The sequence below is a fragment of the Eurosta solidaginis genome, chromosome 2 (genome assembly GCF_040869045.1).
Source record: "Eurosta solidaginis isolate ZX-2024a chromosome 2, ASM4086904v1, whole genome shotgun sequence".
Classification (NCBI taxonomy): domain Eukaryota; kingdom Metazoa; phylum Arthropoda; class Insecta; order Diptera; family Tephritidae; genus Eurosta; species Eurosta solidaginis.
Window position 1 is genome coordinate 28,186,862 of NC_090320.1, and position 14,314 is coordinate 28,201,175.

The window sequence follows — 14,314 nt, forward strand, 5'->3', positions numbered from 1 at the left end:
GGACTGTCCCAGTAAAGACTTAACTTAATATCGCAAGAGCTGGCAACTTCAAATTTTTAGTTTGTTTACTATTCTTTAGTTAAGTATGTCTAATTTTGAATTTAATAGTTTTTTTATTATAATTATGCTCAAATTTATTAAACATTTTGTATCACTCATAAGACTCATTGATGATGATGATGGTGTGGCAGGTGATATCATATCGGCAGCATGCTGAAAATATCACGCGTATGAGCATGAACAACATAAATTTGATATGCCTGGTTCGACAAATTTCTTTTTTACCTTGCTCGAAAGAGCTTCATTAAATATCATTAGTATGCTAAATATTAACAGTTACAATATTTATGTAACTATATATTTCACGCTGCGCTATAGGCGCGTCAATATTTTTTATGAACTTTAACTCATCTATTTTTATGATCTTGGCTGTCATGGGAATGTCAGATTTTAACATAATATGTAAATATTATTTAGATCATTAAAATTAAAATTAAACCGATAACTAATCTACGTAGTATTGTTTATTTAACGGGATCAAGTAAGAAAGATACAGTTACATTTCATTGTGAGACTTGGCGTTGCGTCAAATTACTAGCATTTTCATTGAAGGGCTTAGTTGACGGCTTGGTAACCTGTTTTTTTTTTTAATTAAAGTCATTAGACAAAGAGCTTTTACGCTAACTTATTTACTTTAGTTTCTCTCTGTTTTCGTTATGAAATAATGAATGAAATTCCAATAGTTTATTGAATCTGTTTAGGCATCACTCGCATTTGTTCCAAAAAATGTGTATGGATTAACTTTATAGATGAGAATGAAACGATATGCAGACATAAATTAACAGCTTACTTCAAGGCAAAACCAGATCAAAAATTAAGAAACAAGTTTTTCCAATTAGAAAAAGCACTCAGAATGTATTTCTGCCATGAAAAACTTCTTAGTGAATACTCATTTGCCTTGCAGATGGCGTCGGCATAAAACATGTTGGTCCCGTATCGCCAATTTGTAGGGCAAATTAGAGGGAGCACGACGCAATACAACTTTTCCAACTTCTTTTCAGAAAACATCAATTGTATTTCAGAAAAGCTCGAACGAATATCAGAAACAAGCAAATTTATTTCAGAAAGTCAACTGTATTGCAGATATTCCAATTGTGTTACAGAAAATCACACTTTTATTTCAGAAAAGCTCATATGTATTTCAGAAAAAGTCAACTGTATTGCGGATATTCCAATTGTGTTACAGAAAATCACACTTTTATTTCAGAAAAGCTCAAATGTATTTCAGAAAAAGCCACCGGTATTTAAAACTTTATAAATGTATTTTAGAAAACATCAAATAAACATTTGAAAAAAACTGCAAACGTCTTTCAGTAGATGGAAAAAGTATTTCAGAAAAAGCCAAATGTATTTCAGAAAAGCTGAGATGTATTTCCGAAAATCGCAAATATTTTTCAAATCGCAGTCAAGTATTTTAAGAAGAAACATTCGTGCAGAAAACTCAAATTTCAGTAAATTCAAGCAAAAATTAATTTTTGAGTATGGGTCGTGCTGTGGAAAAGTGAGTGATTTTTATTAAACTATAAGTGGCTGCTAGCCGCCTGGAACTCTTGCCTCTATTAAGATAACGGTAAGTCCACAGATCCAGCATGATAAGCATAACCGGTGCTCTAAGAACAACGCCTAGCGAAGCTCTTCAGGTCATTCTTGACATCTTTCCACTGGATCTGGCTGGTCATCGAGCAGCGGCAACGTCAGCCCTGCGTCTAAGGGAGTTGTCGTGCTGGAACAACAGGACCACAGGACACTCAAGTATACTAAACAAATACAGTTTTCTCCCTCCTAGCACGGATCGCTGTGCGACCACAACAGTTGCGGAAACCAACTTTAAGATAAACATACCCAGCAGGGATGACTGGACGGAGTCGGACAAGTGCTTTGCTATGGGCAACAGCATTTCCATATACACGGACGGCTCCAAGCTAAACGGGAGAGTTGGGGGTGGAGTATACTCAAGGGACCTTGACCTCCAGCTCTCATTCAGACTACCCGACCACTGCAGTGTATTCCAGGCAGAAGTTGCAGCCATAATGGAAGCCGCAGCTAGGATAGGGACATACATTGTCGGAAAGGAAATTTTTATCTTCAGCGACAGCCAAGCTGCCATAAAATCTCTGGGCTCCCACTCGTTCAATTCTGAACTAGCACTAAACTGTCGCCGATCTCTTCAAGAGATGGCTCAACAGAACCGTGTACACCTCACATGGGTCCCTGGACATAGGGATATCGAGGGAAACTGTATTGCAGATGAACTCGCTAGGCAGGGTACAACCAAGCAGGTTCTTCCTGGACAAGAACGCTTAGGTATGCCCCTGTCCACATGCAAGCTAATGCTAAAAGAGCACATCTACCGTCAAGCCGACGAAAGATGGCTACAAACACCGGGATGTCGAACGTCGAAAGAAACCTGGCCTAAATGGGATCCTAAAAGGTCCCGTCACGTTTTCAACCTAAGAAGGGGTACAATTTCCACACTTGTAGGGGCACTAACGGGTCATTGCCTCATAGGTAGGCATGCAGAAAGGCTAGGAGCGCCTTATCGTCGTTGCTGTAGGAGTTGTAAAGAAGATGAGGAGGAGGAAACGGTGGTTCACCTCATCTGCAACTGCCCAGCGCTAAGCGGAGCACGGCAGCGCTTTCTGGGAGCTCCATTTCTTGATACTATGAGTCAGGTTGTGGAGCATGACGTCAAGGACCTGGTAGATTTCATCAGGTCCTCAAAATGGTTCGAAGAGGAGAGGTAACGGTGTTTTTCGTGGTATCACAACGGGCCTAGTACTACTGGCCTAAGTGTGCCCTCGGGCAGCCACCCCAACCTAACCTAACCTAAGATAACGGTGAAGGGTACAGTGAAGGGGACGACGTTAGGCAACGTTTTGACAGATTTACTAAGTCTTTGTATGCGACAAAGCGTCCGCCATGTTATGGTGAGTTATAGGAAGGATCAACTCCTTTCGGTCTTTGATAGTACTCCCCAATGCTAAATCTAATTTAATATTCATGTTAAATATAAATTTATTCGTAAAGGCTTAAATGACATTTCCTAACATGAATGAGCCATGCGTAATTTAAGACGGTTGTAGTACGTGTAGAAAAGGTTATTCGGAAAAGGAAAAAAACACGACCGACCGATTGTGCTCACGCTATACAGCACTCAACCAGTTTTCTTAGATGGGCTTAGGGAAACGTGACATGTCAGTCGGAATGCAATAGATTTTTTTTCAAATTTTATTTAATTCGCTGCTTTTATCATCCTTTTAACTTGGTTAATTTTTTATTTAAAATAAAATATAAATTTTGATGTATTTCTATGAAATATCTTAGGCTTTCTGAAATACATTTGAGTTATTCTGAAATACATTTGATTCATTCTGAAATACTTTTTACCATCTTCTGTAATAAGTTTGGGGTTTTCTGAAACACATTTGAGGTTTTCTGGAATAGATTTGGTAAATCTGAAATACAATTGACTTTTTACGAAATAAAATTGAGCTTTTCTGAAATAAATTTGAGGTTTTTTGAAATACATTTGTGGTAATCTGAAATACGTTTACACTTTTCTGATATTCATTTGAGCTTTGATGAAATACAAATGATTTTTTCTAAATACAATAGGTTCTTTTTCGAAATACAGTTGGAAAAGGCGTAGAAGCTCTGCCTAAATCTACTCGGATATAAATCGCGCCAAGTATTTATTTTATTTATTAAAACTAGCGTACCCGACCGGTGTTGTACTGCACTGTAGTTGAAAAGTGGACGTCTCTTCCGTCATCACTTCCTGTATGATCGAAAAGACTACAACTGCAGATCACCTAGCCAAGAAGAGTGCTATAGCAGCAGTATGTAGTGCGGAGCCCTTCTGTCGACTCAGAAAGGCACATACTAGGGAAACAAAGAGTAATTGCGAAACAATGCAGTTCAGCCAAAAATGGATTGAATGCCCAGAGTAAAGTCGGGTAAAAGTGTTTATACTCCCAGCAACGAGAGTAACCGCCAAACTGATTAATTTAAGCAAAGAGGACGTACAAATTATCACTGCACTACTATACAGCACCATGTAGTCTACGATATCACCTAAGTAAGTAAAATCTATCCGATATAAAATCTGTCGTCTTTGTGAGCTGGAGTATGAAACGCCGGTTCACATTCTCTGTGAATGTGTCGCTCTGGCTAAGCAAAGATTCTCCCATCTAGGTGGCTTGACTCTTAATTCCCTTGTGATATGGAATAAAAAGCCTGAAGAGGTACTTAAATTTATAAAAAGCCTGTCATGCAGTGATAGGCTGAAAGGTAAAGCACAACTAAAGACTAAGCAGGGGACGTTCTCATCGCATCCGTTATGTCAATTCAATCTAGTTGATGCAGTTTGCTTAATTTTGTTATTGCTGAATGGTAGAGCTGAACTTGTATTCAGTTCTTACGTCTATTATAGTGAAGCCATTATGACGAGTCTTTTTTAACCCCCAGCGGGTTAGGTGGCTTAGAATGTATCCGCGGCAGGTATGCTTGTCCTAAGAGGCGACTTAAATATCACATTGATTCAAGGGACTGTGTAGCAACTTATAGCTTCTACAACCCAATTGTCCACCTCACCACCCGTGGAGAGTCCTGTTTCTTTTGCAGCCGAGGCTGTGGCGACCTCAAGATCCTCATGGATCTAAGTCGTGGGAGGGCGGTTTCATGTAAATATACTAAATCGTTTTGAGCCTTGTTAATGGAATGTACCGGATCTGTATCAGAGAACTGCAAAAATCACAATTTTCTTGATTTAATCAAACACTAAAACTTGCATTCACATTCAATCATGCTAATAAACTCATAATTGAATAAACTCAGCATCTCTCTTTACTAGACTCCGTAAGCCTGATTGCGATCGAATGACCGAACAGGTTTTGCGTACGATTGTATTGATCAAACGAAGGCAAGCGGAGAATAAAATCAAAGCACGAGAATTAGTATCGTTTAGTTCGGCAATCAAACAGAATCGTAAGCAATGTTTATATGTTGAGGCAAACGAGCAAACGCCTGAATTGATTATATTCACGCATGGTATAAGTTGGTTGATTTTAAATCAATGTCGATTATGTTCATTTAAGCAAGTTGGATCATTGAACACGATCATTAATGGAACGTTGTTGTGTTCGATTTTTGCTGTTCTCTGATCTGTATGCGGCAAAGGACCATCAACATCGATAACACTCCCCAAAACCTTCGGGAAGTCCCTTATCGCTACAACAACAACGAGTATTTTTTTACGTTCCTCTTTTCGAATACTAGCACGGGCAGTTCTTTTAATGCATCTCATTGGCTCTTACATTTCGTCCAACAATTTTTCAACAACTCAACACGCAACTAAGTTTAACCCCCCGCTGTGCAGATTAGTATTGGTCGTCGATTAAAATTTACAGTTTAACGCGACTCGTATTTTAACACTTGCTTTGCATATGCATAAATAATAGGCATTACTTTAAAAAAAACGAAGGGTGTTACATTTTGGCTAAAATCTTAATGCAAAAATGCGGAATTCTCAATAACATTTGCAAATCTTTATTATATCAATGATTCCTTATACTGCTTAGATGCGAGATAGCTGATAAAAATCTCTCATCGTCAACGGGCCAAATAGCGTCACTGAGACGCTTACTTAAGTAATTTTGAAACTAAAAACAAAATCACGACAAAAAAGTATGCAAATTAAGCAACATTTTATGTTTGATTATAATCGTTAAAAACACCATCCATTGACTAATAAAAAAACGGCATTAATTTTTAGCTTAGTAAAAAATCTGAGTGAGTGCGTAAATATTGGACTTAAGTCCAACTGAACCAGTTATTATCAGTGGCAATTAAAATTGTTTAACATAGCCAACATTGAACGGAATGGTATGTGGGTATCAAAAAAGGCAAATGTAACGCATTGGAGGAAAGAAGCAATAAAAAGCCCAAAGAGTGTGCAACAACATTGATAATTATACCTTTCATAAACATGAAATGGTATATTAACTTTGGTCCGATGTTTGTAACGTTGAGAAATATAGAAGATAGACTCACCATTAAGTATGCCGAATTGATCAGGGTGACGAACTGAGTTGATATAGCCATGTCCGTCCATCCGTCTGTCTGTTTGAACGCAAACTAGTCCCTCAAAATTTGAGATATCTCAATGAAATTTGGCACAAGGATGTATTTTTGTATTACATTAGACATTTGACGGATACGGTAGGATCGGACCACTATAACATATATATCCCATACAACCGATCGTTCAGATAAGACGATTTTGGTCATTCCTGCCGCAATTTAGAAAGTATAAACGTGAAACCCGGTGATATATATTCTAATATACCATAGAAGATATCCTGAAAAAATCACTTTGATCGGAGCTATATATAGTTATATCCCACACAACCGATCGTTCAGATAGAAAGATTTTTGGCAATTTCTCCCTTAATTTCCAATATAAAAACGTTAAACTTGGTGATATTTATTCTAACATATCATAGAAGATTTCATGAAAAAATCATTTCGATCGGAGCTATATATAATATATATCCCATACAACCGATCGTTCAGATAAGGGGGTTTTTTGCCATTTATATTATATTTATCTTAAAAATCGTTTAGATATGTACGTCTGTTCACTATATATTTCTTATCTTATACGTCCGATCATTTGGAGATTACGAACGGGATAAGATTATTGTTCAGCCCCATTCATGAAAGGTATAAAGTCTTCAGCACAGCCGGAGACAGTCCCGCCCTTACTTGTTTTTTTTTTTTTTACGATCATAACAGCCAACAGTGGCGATGAATCTCAACATCACATGACTCGCCATAAGCCACTGCCATCGCGTCACCACATATTTATATCACGAATTCACCAATTTTTCCATGCGTGTGTTCTATTTAGTGGCTTTTTTAGTAGCCATTTAATGTTTAGCTAGTTGGCTATTTAGCCAATTAATTGCGCTAACAGACTCTCATTTAAGGTTGTTTTAAGAGCCAGCTAAATTGTCTAGTCTGCATCGTCAGCACGAAAAGTGTCATCAGGATTGGCGATGAACATTATATGATTTTATTGCTTAAAATTGCTGGTGCGGTATGCAAGAGGAAGGTTTCAGTTGGTTGGCAATCGATGAGAGTAATGCAGGAAGAGAACTGCGTGAGTTCTTACAGGAAAAGGTGGTGACTGACCGACTTTCAAAAGCGTTTTTAATAATTGAAACCCCTCATTATGGTCATAATTATTTTTTTTTTATTTAATCGAATCAACCTTACCCGTGCGTGTTGTTGCTGTTGTAGCAGTGGGTTACACTGAAATGACAGCCCTTGGTCGGAAAAAATTCCGATTCGCTCCGGTACATAGAACCGTGTCAAATCCTACCATAACCCAGCGAAAAAGCGTGCTGCTAGTCCCTAAAGAGAGTGTTCTGCCATTGATTTCTTTCAGCTATATTGGGGTATAATTGATCCCTTGTAGTAGTATGAAGCCAATTTTATGAAACAATAGGAAAAATGACACGAAATGGGTAATGGTAAAAAAATATGAATGGAATTGAAACGTCTAAAATACTAGGACCATAAGTTCCATTATCCTAACATTTGTTTTAATTATATTCTTCTACAATATCAACACGAAAAAAACGTAAATATATTGTATTAGAGTATAAAAAAATTATAAAATCGGTAAGAATTTCCGTACGAGCCGAAAAAGGACTTGTCTAATCAGTACTCATACCGATACAAAGAGAACCTTTCTGACGCTACCCGTGGGGTACAAAAAGGGCATATCGAACAGTATCCGTACGGATTTAAAGGAGAGTAGAAAAAGGATCTGTCCCAACAGCAGCCGTATGGGTTTAAAGAGAACCCGACCGACACTACGCGCTCAGGCATAAACAGGTGAAATTGATCTCCCTATAGGACATGCGGAAACAAAAGGGATCGCTCCAACCCATATAAAAAGATGAAAACAGGTTATAGTCGCAGAATCCTTTGGAGCTACTTTCCGGCTTCGTCCTAAACAAATCGCATTTTTTTTTTCAGGTAAATATCTGTTTATATATAAACATATTTAGCAGACGAAGCTCTGGTGACGTTAAAGAAGACGACGAAATTTTCCTACTACAGTCGGACTTACTTGAAAGTGTTTATACCCCAGCGTACCAGATTTATATCCAAGAAGAAATATCAATTCGGCACACCACTCAAAAACATCGAGAAGTGTTTTTGATGGTGCAGATCACTTCTGAGGACTCCCAAAAGTACAAGTAACTGGGAATCAAAGGAGTTTAGAAAACACTGTATTGAATACCCAGGATAAAGACTGGCCAAATTGCTTACACTCCCAGCAACGAGAGTATCACCTGAATAAGTTAAATCTATCCGACACGAAAATCTTTCGCTTTAGTGAGCTAGAGGATAGAACACCGCTTTGGCAAGGCAGAGGCTCTCCCATTTAGGTGGCGTGGCTCTTAAGCGTGAAAAGGTACTAAAATACATTATAAGCCTGAAACGTGAAGTACGACAGATTTAAGTAAAGGTCGCAGTGCATATGTATATTGTAATCAAACAGTTATTGGTAAGTTATCGAAAAACTAACGATTTACCATGGAAAACTTATCTACTTATTGTCAAACAGCTATCGATATGTTTCCGCTAAGTTAACAATTCGTTATCGAAAAGTTGACAATTTATAATCAAAAAGTAGTCGATTATTTATCAAAAAGTTATCACGATGTTATCGTTTTGCTATCGAAAGGTTGCCGACTTGATATCGGCATGTTGTCGATTTGCTATCGAAACCTTATCGATTTGTTATCAAAGAGTTACCGATTTGATATAAAAAAGTTATCGCTTTCTTCATGTAGTAGTATAAATTTGTTATCGCCGTGTTTTCGATATTTTATAGATGACTAATTGGTTTACTATGAAAGAGATACCGAAAAACCCTAAGTACATAATGTATCACACATCTGTAATTTGGCGATAACATGCCGATAAGAAATCAATAAGAAGACGATGACGTCGGTGATAGCATGCTGATAACTTGATAATAATTCACTAACGATAATAAGCCGATAATAAAACAATTATATCTTGGTATCCGTTGTTACAGATAAGAAGCAGAGCAAGGCCTTCGTAAAAGGCACGAACGTATTTGTGTCTGTTAAACCTATCTTCATCGTGGTTAAACTTCAACCCCTGGGTGAGCTATAGTTAATTTAAAGCAATAGTTTACTATAACACGTAGGTCAGAGTTTGAAATGATCTTCCAGAGATGTACCATGACTAAATAAACTTTCAAACAGGCGAATAACGATCCGATTCATTATTTGTAGCTCTAGCCAAAAATTTAAAATGAATCTCGCCGTGTTCCATTTGTTGTCACGGTTGACGATTAATACATGAGTATTACAGTCTCATTACATTTGACGCTATCGTGTCCAAAACGATCGTTGTTCGTCTGTTTGTAGCATGATGAGCAATACGATAGAGAAAATGATAACAGCAGACTCTTACGTTATCTCGGCATACTCTCTCACGAACAGCTGCGGTGAAATCGAAAACAAAGTGTCAAAAATAAACTTGACAATAACTTTCGTGCAGTTGACGAATAACGTAATGCTAGACGATAAAGGACAACGTCAGTTCGGAGCGCCATTAGCGGACGTTATCGGCAACCCAGTTATCGTTCCTTAAGCATCACTTTCGTTAAACAGATTGAGGCTGTGTATTTGAAGGCGACGGCGAAATCTCAATAGTATTAACGAAATATAAACTTAACTTGAGTATGAGAAGTGTGCTCTTTAGCCATTTTCTCTGCAATTGCGCTATACTACTGCAGTTTTCTGGTAGCAACAAATTTGCTTATGCGTTTCTTTAATGACTTTAACAGTAATGAAATTTAAATTAAATCGATTACTCAGTAAAAGCGTTGCAAATACCAAAACATTTCGACTGACATATTTACAAATCTACACAGTTGAAAATAATTAAATGTTGTTAATTTTCTTCCAGAAAAAAAAACAAACTAAGCGTTTACAGTAAGCGCAGTAAGTCGACAGCATTTTTCGCTTTTGCCTCGATCTGACGTTATTTATGCAAATCACCGCTCGCTAGTTTGGTGATGATCATAAAAAATGGTTAATAAAAATCTAAAATGGTAACTACTAATTTGGCCATTAGCTGTACAATAGCTAAGCGAATTATGGGTGTGTGCTTGCGTTGCACAGTGGTTCGTGTAAACAAAATTTCTTACAGTTTTCAAATCTGCATTCCAAACTTTTTTTATTCATAGTGCAACAACCATAATTTCTTTGGTATAAACAGAGTTGCCATTAAAACGTTTGTGTTTTAGAAAACGCGCTATCTTACCATGAATTTAATACATTTGCAGCTGAGATAGAACATTTATGAAAAAGGTCTGAGATAAGTAGAGCGTTGAGATAGACTGAAATGATCTGAGTCAGAGGGTTTTTCAATCGAAAGGTGAGAGAGGGCGCTTCTGAAATAATTCTGAGTCAGACCGTTTTTGAACTATTAGCAGAAATTAGGAGATATTGGTGATAAAAATACTGTAAAGAATTTTGTGGAGTTCCTGATAATTATGCACCTTCTGCTAAAGTTCGAATCGCTGAACTGTCGAATAAATAACTCCAATATGCAGTATTGCAAAATGGTTTGTATTTAAACTACTTTGGGAGTAGTACAATTATACTTCACTAATAGCGTGCTTAAATCAAAGTGACTAGTTATTCCTCAGCTTGCGCTGCTTTTATAATCTCTGTTGCATCGTTCGCATATTTCTCCTAAGGTCTAGACTTTTCAGTTTTTTTATGATATCCTGAGAACTACTAAGTCTAAAAACGTTTTTTACTTCTCAGAGTGCTGATGACAAGGAAAAAAGCTAGCAAATGGCAAAACATTTTGTTTGTTTTCAAATATATATGTATGCCGGTCCAATACACCTACCGATTCCATTTCAGAATTTTCTTTCGGTCCCACTGTGCGTCTGGCACATTACGCTGTTGGCTGGAATGCTTTAGGACATGTGCAGCATAGCGCAATACAAAATTTTAGCATCACAATTTTATGGCGGCAACAAAAATGTAAAGCAATGCGTGAAAGTATTCGTTAGGTCCGAAAGTAAATCATACAAAGGTTTAAAATAGCGCTGTGAATGGTAAAGAGTGCAGTAAGTATGCGACTAAGGCCTGATTTAAGCGCTGAACAAACGTATAACAAGTTTGGTTTATAAATAAAGATGAAATGGAAATGAAAACAAAAATTTTTAATTGTATAAACAAATAAACAGATTTACAATAAAAGTCAGTTATGCACTTTAAAATAGTAAACAAAAAAAGATTTATATTTTTCATTTGACCTACCAAATGCTAATTGACTCGCTGTGACATTTATCGACCACTTTACATATCTAACGGTGTTTTCTGGTTTCAGGTTTCTACTTTTGATGGACACAAGCCAATAACAAGCTGTCAGTTCACACAGATAGTTGTTAGGTAAGACTACGTTTCTTAAAACAAAAAAATAAAAAATTTAAATCGAAATGAACCCAAAATTTCAACTCACTCAAATCAACCGTCAAATGTTGAGCTGCACTTCAATGTATTTTTTATTGTTGTTACATTTAAACAATGAATCAATTTTACAATGGTTTTGATTTTGACGGCGCGCCATTACGTCTGTGTGGTAAAACAATACGTCAGAATACAAAAAGTATTATTTAGACTTTATGACGCCATGCAGAAAAACTACTTTTATTAGAAAAGTAGCTCTGTAATTTCTTAGAATTAACGAGTGAAAGTAAAAAAATTTAAATTAGATTAAAAATTTAACATATACATGTTAAAACTGTACTGACATATTTTGGAACAGGGTGATACAAAAATTCGAGAAATTAAAAACAAATGGGTGTGTGTACTTACATATGTATGCGGGTGAGAAGTTATACTTCTTTGGCATTCAAAATAGTTTTTCAATGCATGCAAATAATTAATTACAAGAAAATAACAAAAGAACTAGAAAAATATGGTCAACAAAGTCAATAAAACTAGAGGTAGTAACGGAAGTACCCATGTACCAAATTTAAATACAAATCGCACCATACACTATTTTATTATTGTAGTAAAGGTCGGTCCCTGCTCCACATGTCGGAATGAAAAGTGTCTCAAATACTTAAAAGAGTTACTCCTATACCGAATTTCAAGTGAATCGCGCCATAAATACAAAATGTTTAGAATAGGTCGGTCCCTAGTCCACTTCCCGAAAAGAAAATTTTTTCATAAATGAGCTAGTTGCGGATGTACCTCTATACCAAATTTCAAGCAAGTCGCACTATACACTATTTTATTTAGCAAAGGTCGGTCCCTGGACCACTTTCAGGATTGAAAAGTGTCTCAAATACTATCTTTGTCAAAGAGTTACTCCTGTGCCGAATTTCAAGCGAATCACGCCATAAATAAAAAAATTTAGGATAGGTCGGTCCCTAGTTAACTTCCCGGAACGACAATTTCTCAAATAATGAGCTAGTTATGGAAGTACGTCTATATCAAATTTCAAGCAAATCGCATCATACACTATTTTATTTAGAATAGGTCGGTTGGTCCCTGGTCCACTTCCCGGAATGAAAAGTTTCTCAAATAGCTAACCCTGTACCGAATTTGAATCGAAATCGCACCATCAATAAGATTATTTGGAAAATGTCAGCCTTGATCTACTTCCTGGACTAAATTGTGAACCTTAAGCAGCCTCAAACCTCTTTGAAATCACACACACAACTTTATCAAAATCGGTCCAGTGGTTCCAGGATTTCAAAGACAAACACACGCACAGAAGCAATATACACATACATATACAATGAGATATATTAAATCAGCTTAGTGCGCAAACATTAGTATATACATACATACAAACATACCAAAATTAGAGGCGCTATTTCTATTTTGTTGGTAGCTTTTTTCGAATACATACATACATCCCAATCAAAGCAAGTTCGCTCGTACAATTCACTGCGATCATACATACGAACTACATTTCAACCTGTGACTTTTATGTCACATTTTTTTAAATTTCATTCGCGTCAATTTTTCATAACGCGCCTCAAGAAGTATTACTTCAAAAACAGACAATACTAGCCATAGTACCGTCGTCGAAAGGCAACTCAGTTGATACTGCGTTGCATACGGTGGTCATAAATATAAGGGGCGAACTGGAACAAGAGGAATACGCCCTATGTGTTTTTCTGAAAACTACCGGAGCTTTCAACAATATCTCGAAACGAGCAGTCATCGACACTCAACTCGATTGAATTACAACCGTGCTTAACAAATTGGATCGGCTCTATGTTAAGTGGCAGAACGATTACGTCGAAGTGCGAGACAACAAAATCAGTTAACAACTAAACACCGAAGAGTGGGGCATTATCACCAATGCTATGGTTGGTGGTCGTCAACTTTTTTGCCTGACATCATAAGCAGCAGTTGCTTACCAACAATCAAAAGGAATACAGTCGGTATTTATCAACAATGCTAAAAGATCCTTTGTGTGATATTTGAATGGAACTTGAACATGTAGAACGAGCTGCTTACTTTCTGAAAAAAGAGAGAGGTTTGAATGAAGATGAAGAACTTAATATAAATAAATCTCCTGCGATTCATTCAACGAATTCATATGATGGGATCGTTTTCTGAAAGTGGTACCACCAAGAAATTAGCAAGCGATCAAATTTACAACAACAAAAAATTTTATTTTTCTCGCTGTCTTAAGGCAGTGGCACAATCTCTCACACGCACTTCTCTATTGGTACCTTTTGATCTCGATTTGTTGATCTAATTCATCTCTCTTAACTGTGGAGCGGAGCTACTGACATGTACGACCGTTTGCTGTCGTCAATACAACAACAACAAAAACAACAACCATAAGCTTTTGATACTATCTTACCAACGCCAAAACCTCTGAAGCTTGAAATTGTGAAAGCTTTCAACGTAAGCTTTCGCCTAAACTCAATTAAGAGCTTTACTTAATGCTGACCAAAGGGACAATTGTTTATAATCAGTCTAACTATTTTGCGTATTTGTTAGCTCATTATGCAACAGTTGACATCAGGCGCTTGATTGAATAGAGCTTTGAATCCATTACTTGCCTTTCTTCAATTGACTTTATATAAAAATCTTAATGCAGATGTCACATGGAATTTGTTTCACAAACATCATAATAAAATACAGTCGCCATA